Below are 15438 nucleotides of genomic sequence, written 5' to 3'. Positions count from 1 at the left end.
GGTAGTAAGTCATAGGATATTGTGTGTGCACATTCACCTATTACTTTTTCTTACTGTATTTGTCCCCTCAACTACATCTGAGGCAACCCCACAAAATCTTTTACCCTCTCCAGAGAGGAAATCTGCAGTCTAGGGGAAGTTGTCTAGAGACATAAACTAGGTAGTAGATCTGGACATTTAATTCCACCTCCTCCTCCTCCTTCTTCTCTTCTTCTTTGAAAAAAAAAAAAACCACCTTTATTGAAATGTAATTTACACACCAAGAAATGTACAGACTTTCAGGGTGGACCCAACTGCCCCTGAAACAACCCTAATTTTAGGGGAGCCTGGGTGGCTCATTCAGTTAAGCATCTAATTTCAGCTCAGGTCATGATCTCAGTTTGTGAGTTCGAGCCCCGAGTCAGGCTCTGTGGTGACAGCTCAGAGCCTGGAGCCTGCTTCGAATTCTGTGTCTCCCTCTCTCTCTCTCTCTCTCTCTCTCTCTGCCCTTCCCCCACTCACATTCTATCTCTTTCTCTCAATAAATAAATAAATAAATAAACAAACAAACAAACAAATATTTTTAAGAATCCTAATTTTAGCCCATCCTTCACACTACCTTCTTGCAGTACATGGACCTGCCCATTCTTGTGCCTTGGGGAATCCTATGGTGTAAACAGAGTTAGTAGTGTAATCAATATGAGTGAGAGAAGGGCCAACTGTGGTAATTGATTCTCTCAGGAGACCTATCTTTTCTTTTTTTTCTGTCCCCAGCACCTAGACTGAAATGAACAAGTTCATTAATCTTTACATGCTTCGTTTCTGCTAAGGTGCAGATAGCTTTCTCTCCTGCCTTTCTGAAGAGGCTGTGGCTCTTCAGGATTCCTTTATGTGGGGTGTCTCACTTCCAACATCCCAGCTCTTGGTGCCTGAGGCTCTGTCTCTTGTCTCCTGCCCCCCCCCCATGCCATCCCCCTCCACCCTGAGAACTCTGGGTTCCTAGTCCTGGCAAATGCCCTCGAGACCACATGGGGTTTTGGCACTAGTTTAGTTCACTATTATATATTCCTGGTTTTCAAAGGATATTTACTGTATTTAATTCAGTGGTTTCCACGTTTGGTAACTGGAGGATTTTTCAGAATATCTAGCCCACGAGATTGCTGGGAACGATTCATCTTATTAAATCCTATTCATCTTTAAGGGCTCAACTCCAAGGTCACCCCTTACGTGAAAGCTCTCCATACTTCTGGAGGAGTGAGGTCTTCTTCCTCGAAGCCTCCACAGCCCCCCTCCTGACACTCCTCCTCCACTGCTGTAACTGACTTGGAGGGTGGCTTTAACTGTGTCTTACGTATCGGTTGCCGTCACCAGCTCTGAGCTACTCAGGGCAGACACTTCTGGATGCGTCTCTTATCTTCTGCACGTAGCAGAAGACCTGCCGGCTGGGCGTGGGGGTGCTTAATGCTTATTGGATTAAAAGAAAAGTAATTGTTAATGTGTTCATGCCATAGTTCAGATTCTGCTTGAGGCTCCCAATCATATCTGATAGGAGATATTTGATGTCCACATATTTAATGTAAACATGTGTTGGTGCCTTCATTCTGTCCCTGAAAACATGCCAAGTTTTTCCTAGCCCAAGATCTTGGCATTACTGTCCTTCTTAGAATGCTGCTCCCCTGGATGCTTGCGTGCTACCATATTTCCCTTATGTAGACCTCAACGCGAGTGCTACGTTCAGGGAGAAGACTCCCCTAATCACCCCACCCGCGTGCCACATTATTCTATTTTCTCTCCTTCATGGCCTGTATTACAGCATGTGACTGTATAATCACCTAAAATTAACTTATTTATGAGTTTAAAAGCTAAACGTATAAATGCAATCTATGCAGTAGTATCCCCAGAACCTAAATTAAGCCTGCCACACGATAGATATCCAATAAGTAATTTGTTGATTGACTGCCTAATATGTACAGGTGCAAGAGATTTTAGAAATGAATAAATTGGGAGGCAGCTACGTGGCTCAGGTGGTTAAGCGTTCGGCTTTGGCTCAGGTCATGATCTTACGGGGTTGTGAGTTTGAGCCCCGCCTCGGGTTCCCCGTGGTCAGTGCAGACCCCACTTCAGATCCTCTGTCCCCCTCTCTCTGCCCCTACCCCACTCGTGCTTTCTCTCTCTCGAAGATAAATAAACATTTATTTAAAAAAAAGAAATGAATAATTGGCCCTCATGGGTTCATTTAAATCAAATGGGCCCTCCTGGGTTCATTTAAATCAAATCAAATCTATTTGATGAAAAATAGATATTCCTGTGGACCATTTTTTCTATGTTTATTTACCTTTGAGAGACAGAGCACAAGCAGGGGAGGGGCAGAGAGAGAGGGAGACACAGAATTCGAAGCAGGCTCCAGGCTCTGAACTATCAGCACGGAGCCTGACACAGGGTTCGAACCCAGGAACCACAAGATCATGACATGAGCCAAAGTCTCATGACCTGAGCCAAAATCAGACGCTTAACCAGTTGAGCCACCCAGGCACCCCTCCTGTGGACCGTTTTTGAGATTTGTCTATGGCAGACAACTAGTCCTATCTGTCTTTTTCTAGGGCTAAATTTAAGTTATACTCTGTAATTCTGGGGACCCCAAAGATCATGTAATCATGTGTTAGAGCATATTTAACCTTGCTTCCTAACTAAAGTCCTGGCTTTGTCTGTAGGTAGTGCTAGTTTTGGTCCCCCTTGTCATGGAGTTAGGTCAAATTCTTCCAGATGGGGCTTTGGTTCAGCCGACCGTTTTCTTCTAAAGGATGCCCACCTCTGCCAAAGTAGTTCGCTAGGTAGGAAGGAAGTATGGGATTATAGATGAGGGAGAAGACACCTCAGTAGAGGTTTGGGACAGCTAGGTGGCAAGGGTACCGGGGGTTAGCAGAGAAGAGAGTCCTAAAAAGTAGGCTCAGATGGTGTGCCGGGGGGAAATCCAAGTAGAAAGTCCTCAGAAATAACTTGGACCAACTCTGATATTCCGGCCAGGGTCAGCTTTGCCCAGAATTGGTCTGAAAAGACGCAGCTCCCCTTACCTTGGCAAGAAGCCTGCGTGACCGTTGGGGAAGGAAGAAGGCTCAAGCTGGCATTTTTTTTTTGTCCTGGGACCCGAGCTTCTTGCGGATAAAGAGTACAGCGAAGCAGGACGTAGGGATCTGCTTCGATTCTAAAGAGGTTATAATCGCTGTAGCCCAGTGACCACACTGCCTTTCTTTCACCTTCCACCTGCTCCAGGAAGCCAGGTCACGGTGTGAGCCAAGGTTTGGCTCTGCGTGCTAAACAGATGCTCTTTGGAAGTGGTTTGGCCGTGCTACCCACACACGCACGTAGCTTCCAGCGGTGGTCCCCCAGCTGGAGTGGACAAAGGGGTTGGTGAAAAATGCCCATCCTCCTCAGAATTTCTGGGTCGGCAGGTTTGACACAGGGTCCTGGTGTCTGAATATCAGCTGGTGCCACAGTGGTTCTGCTAAAGGCAGTTTGTGGATCACTCTTACAAAATCGGCTTTTAGAAAATAAGAATCTAATATTGACTAAGTTTTTGCTAGGAGCTAATTAGGCATGGTACTAATAATTTATGTTGTATTATTTCCCTTCTTTTTTTGAGACAGAGAGAGCTTGCATGCAGGAGTGTGTGTGTGAGCGGGGGAGGGGCAGAGAGAGAGAGGGAGAGAGAGAATCTCAGGGAGGCTCTATGCTCAGCTCGGAGCCTGACTCAGGGCTAGATCTCAACAACCGTGAGATCATGACCTGAGCCAAAATCAAGAGTTAGATGCTTAACCACAGAGCCACCCAGGCGCTCCTACGTTGTATTAGTTCTTAATCCTCAGGTACTGTCATTAGATGTGGAGACAGACTGAGAGGTCAGCTGTGATGTGTAAGTGGTAAACCCTGAACTTAAATCTAAGGGTCTCTGAACTCAGAGACCGTTTCATTGGGCTAGGAATATTTTTGAAATCTTACAATTCTTGGTCGGATTCTCTGATACCTTGCTGCTCAAAGTGTGGTCCTTGGAGTACACATCTCCTGGGAAGCTGTTAGAAAGAACCTCAGGCCCCCAGATCCTGTGAATCAGTATCTACATCTTAACAAGATGGCCAAGTGCTGTCTGTATCCATCAAAGTCTGAGAAGTGCTGTTATAAAATATTTTATTTATTTATTTGTACCCCATCACATGTCAAAATAAATTAGCGATATGGTTTCCTATTGTATATATTATGGAAATGCCTTCTAATCTTGAGCCCAATGCGGGGCTTGAACTCATAACTCTGAGATCAAGACCTGAGCTGAGATCAAGAGTCAGACGCTTAACTGACTGAACCACCCAGGTGCCCCAGAAATACTTTATATCTTGAGTATTGTGATTCACGTTGAGTTATGAGCTTTAATTTATCCATTCAACTAGATTTAGCTGAACTAATTTTATTATTTCTCACCCAGACTATTACAACGATCTCCTACTTGATTTATCTGCCTCCAATCTTTCCTATCTTCTATCCACTGCAAGATATTTTTTTTCAAGTAGTGGAATACCTTATTGAAACAAAATTTTGGCAAAAGGCCTACAATGATAAGATAAAAGTACAGCTTCTCCAGTTGAAGTGTGGGATTTTTTTTTTTTAGGGGGGTGGGTGTCAGAGCTCGGTCCTCTTAGCTTCCCCCTAGTCCCCAAGATCCCTCCCGTGAACGCCCAGCTGTCTTTGGAGCACAGATGACCATCTTTGCTCTAGTGGTTCTCAGCCATGGCATCATGACTCTTTCATGATCAGTTATGAGGTGCACTGCACATAATTTAGTAATAACTGAGGTACCAAAGTTTGTGATCAAGTCACTTTTTTTTTAATTTTTTTTTAACGTTTATTTATTTTTGAGACAGAGAGAGACAGAGCATGAACGGGGGAGGGTCAGAGAGAGAGGGGGACACAGAATCTGAAACAGGCTCCAGGCTCTGAGTGGTCAGCACAGAGCCCGACGCGGGGCTCGAACTCACGGACCGCGAGATCATGACCTGAACCGAAGTCGGTCGCTTAACCGACTGAGCCACCCAGGCGCCCCTGTGATCAATTCACTTTAAAATAACTTGGAGTGGGAGAGCCTGGGTGGCTCAGTCGGTAGAAGCATCCGATTTCTGCTCAGTCATAATCTCACGGTTCATGGGTTCGAGTTCCATGTTGGGCTCTGTGTTGACAGCTCAGAGCCTGGAGTCTGCTTCAGATTCTGTGTCTCCCTCTCTCTGACCCTCCCCCGCTCATGCTCTTTCTCTCAAAAATAAAATAAACGTTAAAAAAAAAAGTTGGAGTGGATTCAAGTCATGACCTTAACTTACATTTCATTCTTCTTTCTTCAGGATGGAAACCCCTGTAGTAGTTACACATGGGGAGGGGCGCTGGGAAGACATGAACACAGATGTCAGAGTGGAAAATGACTGAGAGTCATGGATTTCGGCTGGCCTCCATGTTGCTGCCGGAGATTTTCCTTAAAAGTATCATCCTCTTTGCTTATCAACTCACCCCTCTACAGCCTACAGAATTAAGCTCAATCTGCTAACCCCTGCCTGTCTCTCTCATCTCTTGTCATTCCTCCCTCAACCCCTCCAGGACTCCAGTCCCCTCATGCTAAACATAGCAGACCCCCCATGATTCTGTGTCTACACAGGTCCTGTTCCTCTGCTGTCCGTGGAAGTAGGAAAAGAAACAGAGAGAAAAGCAAATTCCCGACCTTCAGTGCCTGCCTCCAATCCCTCCTGGGGTCCTGGGTTCCTGCCTTTGGGCTCTTTGATACCCTGATGTCGGGCTCTGTCTGGTCCTACATTTGTCTGTGAGATGCAGAGATCTCCTCTAACTCAACTCTATACCTGCAGGGTCTGGAAGGCAGTAAGACAACTCACTCTTCCTTTCTAAGTGGAGCCAACCAATGTAAGAAAGCTATCTTATATTTTAGGGTTTTTAGATCCCTTTTTCTTTCCCTTGCTCAAGGTGACACTGGCAATACTCCTTTAAGTCACAGTAAAATACACTGTGCTCCTCAGGGCTCTAACTTACCATAAAGATTTTTGAAGTTCTAGTTTTCCTATATTAGCAAGAATTATTTATGTCAATTCCCTAAAGAAGCAGAGGTACTTTATCACCCCAATCATTTTCCATTTGCGTGAGATGCACAACAGGAATTTCCTTCTTTGTGCCAAACCCAGCAGTGCACAGGCTTTTTAGAAAGTAATTCATTCATTTGGAAATAGGAAGTGACAAGCGGTAATTGATCTATTTCAATTTGCTCTCACGGGAGATAGCTTTTATTTATTTGCCCCGTGGCCCCTTTCAATTTACTGTATGTATTTTCTAGAAAAGTTTCATTTTATTTATTTTTTTTTCAAATTCAACGAGGAGCAAATTTTAGACTAAATCACATGTGTAGACCTCTCTGTCTTAATCTCTACTTTCCTACTATAGCTGAATGTACCATTTAGGCAATTCCAATGCCTCTGTTTCTTGCCTTTGCTCTCGTCTCAGTGTGTTGTCCAACCTTGCTTATCCTCTGCTTTCCCTCCTCCACAGAGATTTTAATTTCGTTAAAATGTTTTTACTGTGGCTGTGACTCAAGCGGCTCAGCTAGCTGCAGAAACACGATGTCATTTAACATTCCAACCCGCAGCCCAGACAGTTGCACATCAGGTCATTTGGAGCAGGACTGTTGAGACTGCTTTGTGACAATGATTGGCAACACCCGGCTGCCGCAACACAGACTGCAGAAAACCAGCTGGTATGCTAAGGGCAATAATTCCACTTTCGTTACCAGACTACAAATCAGAGCCGAGTTAACAGAAGTGAATGTTGTCACCAGGTGACAATTCGACACCAAAGCCACACTCTCGATTCCCTCTGTGTTGGTTGGATAAGACCACACCCGTTCATCAATCCATCTGCCATTCATTCAACTATACACAAAGCAGGCCTATTTAAGGATAGGAAGTATGCAAAGGCAATGCTTAGGACACACAACAGCCCTAGCACAGCTCCTGCTACAAACATACCTGTAGTCTCCTGGAGAAGGTAGACTTCCAAAAAATATTGACAGGTGCGGGTGAGGTCCAAAACGGTGATCCGGGAAACCAAAGAAGATAGCGCCTGACTCTAAGAGGGAAACGAAAGATGAGTTAAAGGGGCTTACAGGGAAAATGAGATTTGAAGTAAACGTTAAGGGATGGATTGGTATTTCCCAAAGAAGGAAAAGGATGGATGTATTCCCAGAGAAACATGTATAGAAAGGCAAGCGACTGCTGACAGCCGTGCCATTAACAAAAGTGAAGAAGAGGAGATACAGGTTTGGGCTGGATAGAAGGAATTCTGCTTTAGGAATATTTGCAGTTATGGGTAGTAGATTGAGGGCTCAGATGAGATTTGGGGCTAGAAACGGAGATCTGGGAGTAAGTCTCTACAGTTCATAGCGAAAGCCAGATGAGTTAATGAAATCACCTACGAAAGTGCAGAGGGAGAAGAAAAAAAGAGCCCATGAGTAAATCTAGAACAGCAACATTTTTTAAAGTGTACTTATTCATAAAGAGGGTAGGGTAGGGGCAGAGAGAAAGAGGAAGAGAGAGATTCCAAAGCAGGCTCAGTGCTGTCAGTATGGAGCTCAGCGTGGGGCTCATTCCCATGAACCACGAGATCATGACCTGAGCTGTTTATGTCTGCTCCCCAGGTCTCTGCCATAGGCTTCAAATTGACGTTCACTTGCATATTAGACTCCAACTGGAAATTCCAGACATCCTATACTCAACACATCTAACACTTTGCTACTTGAGTCTCAAACTTGCTATTTTGCCTGTGTTCTATATCTCAGTTCATATCATTACCATCCACCTCATCTTTCAAATTAGAGCTTAATTTTGCTTTGAATCATTTCTCTCCTTCACCGCAAATGTACCTTTTCCTCTCAATTTCCATGCTCACTCTGTGCTATGAGCTGCCATTATTTTCTACTGCCATAGTCAGCCTCCTGCTTGACTCTCTCCCTGTTCTTTGTGCTGTTTCTATCCATCTACCCAGAGCTTGGAGAATTGTCTTTCTGCGTCTTGAATCTGGATATGTCACTTCCCTGTACAGAAAACTTAGCTCACTTCCTGCGGTCCCAGAATAAAGTTCAAGCTCTTTACATGGCAACAATGACCCTAAAAGATTTGCCTTCACTACCCACCTTGCCCCATCTTGTTTCTTGACCTTGCCACTGTGTATGCCTGCTCCATTCCCTGTGATCTCAGGGGAAGTAATGTGCTCCTAAGACTTTGTGCAAGCTGGTCTCCTTCCCTAGAATGTCCTTGGCCTTGCTTTACATGTTGAAAGTGCAGTACTCATTGGTTGGTTAGACTTAGACTCCATAGCCAGAATTGATCTTTCTCATCTCATGTGAACCTGAATATATAAAGTTCGTCACAATGTGCCTTGCATTTGTACACTTAGCTGTATGCTTTTGTTCTCAAGGAGCTGCAAAGTCCTTGAGAACATGAAACGTACCTTATGTCAACCTCCATCATTCTCCTGTCTAGCAAAACACTGGGAGATTAATACAGTGTTTGAATCGAGTTGTTATAACACAATATTATGAAAAGAACTCTGAAATTTTAGGGATCTATGTCTATTAATCACAGCCAACTCTGAAAGGTCTAGAGAAATAGAAGAAACTATATATATATGCACACATTGTATATATACCTATATGTATCATATGTATTCTAAAATACCAGATTTTGGAGGAAAGTCAGTTATTGATTAGTTAAGACTAGTTAAAACTAGATTGGTTAAAATTTAGTTAAATCAGTTAAAATCTAGGGAAATTAGTTAAATTAGTTAAAACTAGATTAGTTAAGATTAGTTAAAACTAATATTTGATTAGTTAAGAGAGAGTCTGGGGCACCTGAATGGCTCAGTTGGTTAAGTGACTGACTCTTGATCTCAGTTCAGGTCTTGATCTCAGGGTGGTGAGTTCAAGCCCCGCCTTGGGCTCTGTGCCAGGCATCAGCCTACTTGAGAGAGAGAGAGAGACAGTCTAAGCAAGTATGATGAAAATCATTAGTACCAACTTTCAATTCCCATATTTCCAGCCCCCATAAAGTCCTTTCAGCACAATTTTACAGAAATGATGGGGGAAAAGCAGTGACTTTATTTACTACCTCCCAACCAATATTCTAGACGAAGTAGGGCAATGGATAGCAATGACAGATACTGGTAAGCAGCAGCCATGGGAAATCATGCTCATATCTATTGAATGGCAAGACTAATTCAATATTGAAAGTAAGAAAAAAATATGAAATATAAAATTATTAACAAACCACAGTCTTGTCTTAGGATCACATGAACCCAGAACTCATTACTATTCTCCAACACATATCATTACTGACTAAGGTTAAATGGGTGAGCAAGCTTCTTCTGTAATGGACAACAGGTTTTAAATTATTCCAAGAGAAATTCACCTTTAAAGAGTGTTTAGGGGCATCTGGGTGGCTCAGTCAGTTGAGCATCCAACTTTGGCTTAGGTCTTGATTTCACAGTTTGTGGGTTCGAGCCCCACATCAGGCTCTGTGCTGACGGCTCAGAGCCTGGAGCCAGCTTCGGATTCTGTGTCTCCCTCTCTCTCTGCCCCTCCCCTGCTTGCGCTCTGTCTCTGTCTCTCTCTCTCCCTCTATCAAAAATAAGTTAACATTTAAAAAAATAAAATAAAAATGAGTGCTTCGAAGTAACATTTCTTAAATTAAAAAATGGTAATGATTTATCTACTTTGTATGGGATGATGAAAATTATAAAAAAAAAAAAACCCAAATCCAAACCAATTAGTGGAGTCTAATTTTAATAAAACTTCTTTTTAAAAAAAAATCTCATTTTTCCTATTTAGTGTATGGTCTGGTAACTTAAGAGGTAATTTTTCAGTTGGGAATCTTGAAAAACATCACTGGAGATTTTTTTTTTTTCATGTTTGGATCAAATAAATTCTCAGTTTAATATCCTGCTAGAGCTTTGTAGATACTGTTTTCTCCTTCTCAGTTTATCAGATGACAAATGTCTCCTGATACAAGCTTTATGCCATTCAATGATGGCTACGTGATGTCCTCACTACAGTCTTCCATGCATCGAAAACATGTTGAAATGTTAGCACTTCAAGAAAGCAACAGACCTCTCACTTTTCAGGTTAGTTGGCAGTGACGGGAAAGTTAAAGGAGAGATAAAAACAAGGATGTAACTGGTTGAGGAACAGACAATCAGCAGAAAAAAAAAGAACAATCTTTCTGTGTAAAGCAAAGCACTGAAGGGATATGTGGAAAGCCAAGGGCTTCTCTGGAGCAGACTCTGAGATAACATGAGAAGGAGAATCTGGATTAAATCAAATCTCTCCTGATGGCTTTTTGGTAGTGACTAGGAAGTGTACAATTGAATCACATGATCGAACAGCACAAGATGATACTCTTACAAGATGACTGAGATCTGATGCGTTATCAGAACAAGCAGGATGGGCTGGGGGAAAGTCACGGACCAAATTCGTCCCAAGACTGTTCTGGGAATTATTGGGAAGCAGGCTTTCTCTTTCCATGGGGGGTTTAAATTGGTAAGATATACAGCTATCCCTGGCTTTTCAGAAGTTCGCACATGGCCACTTCACTTTTATGAAAGACCTACATTAGCACCTGTTTGAAAAGAAATCTGAAGAGAATTTTCCCTTTTTTTTTTTTAATTTTTTTTTTTCTTTCAACGTTTATTTATTTTGGGACAGAGAGAGACAGAGCATGAACGGGGGAGGGGCAGAGAGAGAGGGAGACACAGAATCGGAAACAGGCTCCAGCCTCTGAGCCATCAGCCCAGAGCCCGACGCGGGGCTCGAACTCACGGACCGCGAGATCGTGACCCGGCTGAAGTCGGGCGTTTAACCGACTGCGCCACCCAGGCGCCCCGAGAATTTTCCCTTTTATGCTAAAATGATAAAAGGAGAAAGGGGAAAATAGCATTCAGAGTTTGTTTTGCAATGAGCTGTGATGGAGGCAGCTCTCCCCCAGCAGTGAGAGCAGCCTCACCAAGATCTTTCCCCCAAGAACTACACTTAGCATCTCAGCAGCAAGCCTCCACAGCTTTGAACTGTGTCTGTGAGCATCTCTGTTTTATCTCCATTTATTACGTTCATCCATCAGCAAGATGTGTTTTAAGTTATCAGAAAAACATAAGAGAGTCGATTTGGGGGGTCTAGGAATGCTCAGAAACTTTCCTGCATAGATGAATGGTAATAGCTTCTTCCCTTTATACCATTCCGGCTTACGAAAGATTTCATAGGAACGCTCTATTTGCCAAAAACTGTATGGGGAGTTGTTGAACCTCCCTATGGAGAAAGTATACATGAAAATGAAGATACCAGTAGAGGAAAGGAGAGCTGAGAAATGGAGAGGGACGGAGTCCTCATTTTAACTTGGGAGCCAGCCACAGCTGGAGATTTTTCATTTTCATGAGTCAATAAATGCCCTTTCTGGCCTTAAACCAATGTGAGTTAGGGTTTCTGGCACATCACCTGAAATAATTCTAATTTTAAAAAATTTCCAGAAGCAGGGTTGTATTATCAAATTGCTTTGCCCAGAAGCTGTATCAAATACCTCACCACCGTCAAGGTGTTTGAGTGCTTTTTCCATGGCATTTCCAGCATTAGATGTTGTTGACTTTGAGAATTTTTGTCAGTTTGGTTTTAAGTTTCATATTTTGTGTTTAGTTAACGACTAGAGAAGTACAACTTTTTCCATTTAATAAAGAGCATACACTTTTTTTATTGTATATTGTCTGTCTTTTGCCTATTTTTCTCTATCAACCTTTATTTTCCCTGTGGATTGATTAAAGTGACTTAGCCCTCGACACTTGTGGAATTTATTTTTCCTCTGGGTTTTATATTTTAAAAATAACATTGCTACTTTTCTCATTATCAAATACTATTATGGCAGAAATTCAGAAACACCATAAAATATAGAGAAAAAACTAAAAATCACTTTTAAATGTTTATTTACTTTGAGAGAGAGCGTGTGGGGGAGAGGGTAAAGGGCAGAGAGAGAGGGATAGAGAGAATCCCACGCAGGCTCTGTGCTGTCACTGCAGAGCCCCACGTAGGGCTCCATCCCATGAACCTTGAGACCATGACCTGAGCCAAGATCAAGAGTAGGATGTTTAACTGACTGAACCACCCAGGCAACCCTAAAAATCACTTTTGTTTTTTTAAAAATTTTAAAAATCTTTATTTATTTTTGAAAGAGAGAGACAGACAGACAGAGTGCACGCAGGGGAGGGGCAGAGAGAGAGGGAGAATCCAAAGCAGGCTCCAGGTTCTGAGCTGTCAACACAGAGCCTAACATGGGGCTTCAACTCACAACCTGTGAGATCATGATCTGAGCCAAAGTCTGATGCTTAACTGACTGAGCCACCCAGGCACCCCTAAAAATCACTTTTCATCCTATCACTCAGGTATACTATACATTGGAGAAATTCCCTCTAAATTTATATATATTCAATATATTTACTAGAATATAAGTGTATGTGTGTGTGTTTATAGCTTGTTTTATCACTTAAGATTTTATCACAGGAACTTCTCCCTTATTCTTATTATTTCTCTAAATAGATCTTGGACTCTTTTAGAAACCTGGGAAAATTCATGGACTCGTTTTTCAGGAAAAAAAAAGTACATATACAGAAAAGTTCATCATTTCAAGAGGTGCTTAGATTCATGTATGGGCTCCAGATTAAGAACTCTGATTATAAACATGGTACTTTGTATCTGCATAGCAGTCTCCTGTATTAGTGTACTCATTGATTTAACCACAGTGCAACAGGCTTAGGAGACAGACTTTGGGATCCAAAAGCTTGGGTTCCACTCCTGGCTCTCTCCCTACTAGGAGACAACTTGCCAAATTTCTAACCCCATTAAGCCTATCGTAAGGGTTAAAGGAGATGGTCCATGCAAAGGCTTAGAAGATTGTCTGTATATAATACACACTCAATGTAGCTTTCATTAAAAAATTATTTTTTCGGGGCGCCTGGGTGGCTCAGTCGGTTAAGCGTCCGACTTCGGCTCAGGTCATGATCTCGCGGTCCGTGGGTTCGAGCCCCGCGTCGGGCTCTGTGCTGACCGCTCAGAGCCTGGAGCCTGCTTCAGATTCTGTGTCTCCCTCTCTCTGACCCTCCCCCATTCATGCTCTGTCTCTCTCTGTCTCAAAAATAAATAAACGTTAAAAAAAATTTTTTTAATTATTTTTTCTTACTGTTTCCTTATAATGAACACCTAGAAAAAGAATTGCTGGATCAAAGGAAATACACATTCTTAGGGCAATTGTTATTCACCAAGTTTCCTTCTCGAAAAGATATACCCCTGGCAGGATGAGAGACTGTCCAGTTAACAGCATCTTTGTCAAAACACTATCGTATTTATTTCAGTATTTTCCAATAAAAATGGCATTTAATTGCTTTAATTTCTTTGGTTACTAGTGAGTGTGAATATTTTTAGAAGCATATGGTGATTAGCATTCCTTTCTGTGATCTTGTGTGTCTATTCGTATCATTTGCCTTTTTCCTATTCTGTTGTTTGTTTTCATTAATTTGTGAAACTATTTTGTAAATTAACAATATTAGCTCACGGGGCGCCTGGGTGACTCAGTTGTTTCAGTGACCTACTTCGGCTCAGGTCATGATCTCGTGGTTTGTGGTTTTGAGGGCCCCTGCCCCCCAATCCTGTCTGGCTCTATGCTGACAACTCAGAGCCTGGAGCCTGCTTCAGATTCTGTGTCTCCTTTTCTCTCTACTCCTCCCCCACTTGTTCTCTGTCTCTGTCTCTCTCTCTCTCTCTCAAAAATAAATAAACGTTAAAACTTTTTAAAAATTAGCTCTGGATTTTATGTTTCAAATATTTTTTTCATTTTGTAATTTGCATTTAACTTTTTTCCCTTCTGTCTTTACTGCTGTGCATAAAATGTTTTATGTAGCCATATCTAGTGAGCTTCCCATTAGGATTTCTTCTGTTGCTTTTTTGCTTAGGAAAACTTCCCTTATCCAAAGATGATATAAATATGAGCCAAAATTTTTCTCCAGTATTTGGTTGTATCATCATCATTATTATCATTATCATTATTAACTCTTTAATCTATTTGGAATTATTTTTGGTGTTCGGTGTGCAACATAGTTCTAAATTTATTTCTCACCTCCCCAGCCCCCCATTGTATATTTTCCGGGTGCTATGTTTTTGTCTTGCCCTTCTATATGTTCTCTCTCCTCTGGATGGGCCGGACCCTCCTTGGTGGCAGCAAGAGTAAAAGAAAGGTAATTGAGGAGGCTATGCCAGTAACATACCTGATTGTGAGCTCTGTTTTCTACTCCTGGGGTTTTCTTCCAGTGAAGGAGATCAGAAAGAAGAGGGAGGCTTGCTTTACATTGACAATAACTACATCAGGAGGAGAGATGACCGCTCTGCAGGCCCCAAGAAGCCCCCAGAACTGCAGGTTTACTGTGAGCCTGCTGATTTACAAGCCAGGTCCATCCCTTTCTGCTTTTTGCTCTTTGTCCATGGCATAAATCACCTCCCATATCCCTCCCCAAACCAAGACGGGAGCTAGTTGGATGAGTTGGGCTGCCTCTAATTACCGCTTATTGAATTTGATTGTGGATTTTAATATCATTAACACAAGGAGGGGGCAAAAACAGGGGCGGTGTCTACAGTTAGGCTTCAGCTGGCCCTCTGCCATTTGTGTTCTTGGCTAATCTCATCCTGTGGTTTAAAGAATGTGAAGGCTCAGCAGGGGCCCCTCCTTATTTTGTCTGTTTCTCCGCGGGTCTCCCCCGGATATACTTACTTAAAGAAAGTATTCGGGTGACGTGTTTCATTGTATATCTGAGTATCTTTGTTTTGCTCACATAAGCCTGAATGGACACCTAGAATATTTTTGGTCATGTTCCACTTCCTTCAGAGCTCAATAGATGTCACTACATGGTTTTCTTGGCTCTACTGTTTTAGGAAAGTATGACAGTACGTTACTTTCCTAAATGCTTGTGCAGCTCTGCCCTCATAGAATTTAAGGTCTAATGGAAAAAAGATACTTTATTTGTGACTAAGAATGCAATACGCTGTGAATGTAATCTTATTTTTCACATTCTCTGTCATTTTCATGAGATTTGGAGAGGAGAAAAGATAAACACGTGGGCTCAGTCCACCACTGGGAAATGGAAGTCACCCAGTCTCCTCTGGTGTCAGAAAAGTGGGGAGGGACAAGTTCCTAGGGGGAAAAATCCACTCTGGGGTCCTGGCCCCATGCAGTCTAACCCTGAGCTAAGACTTCTATCTAGAAAATCCTCCTGTTGGCTTTCGCAACTCACCTGGCTTTGGCTTTATGGCGTCTCCAGACAGGTATAGATGCCTTCTCAAATGGCTCC

This window comes from Lynx canadensis, chromosome B1, assembly GCF_007474595.2.
Source record: "Lynx canadensis isolate LIC74 chromosome B1, mLynCan4.pri.v2, whole genome shotgun sequence".
NCBI classification, from domain to species: domain Eukaryota; kingdom Metazoa; phylum Chordata; class Mammalia; order Carnivora; family Felidae; genus Lynx; species Lynx canadensis.
Note: the sequence above shows the minus strand (reverse complement) of the source record.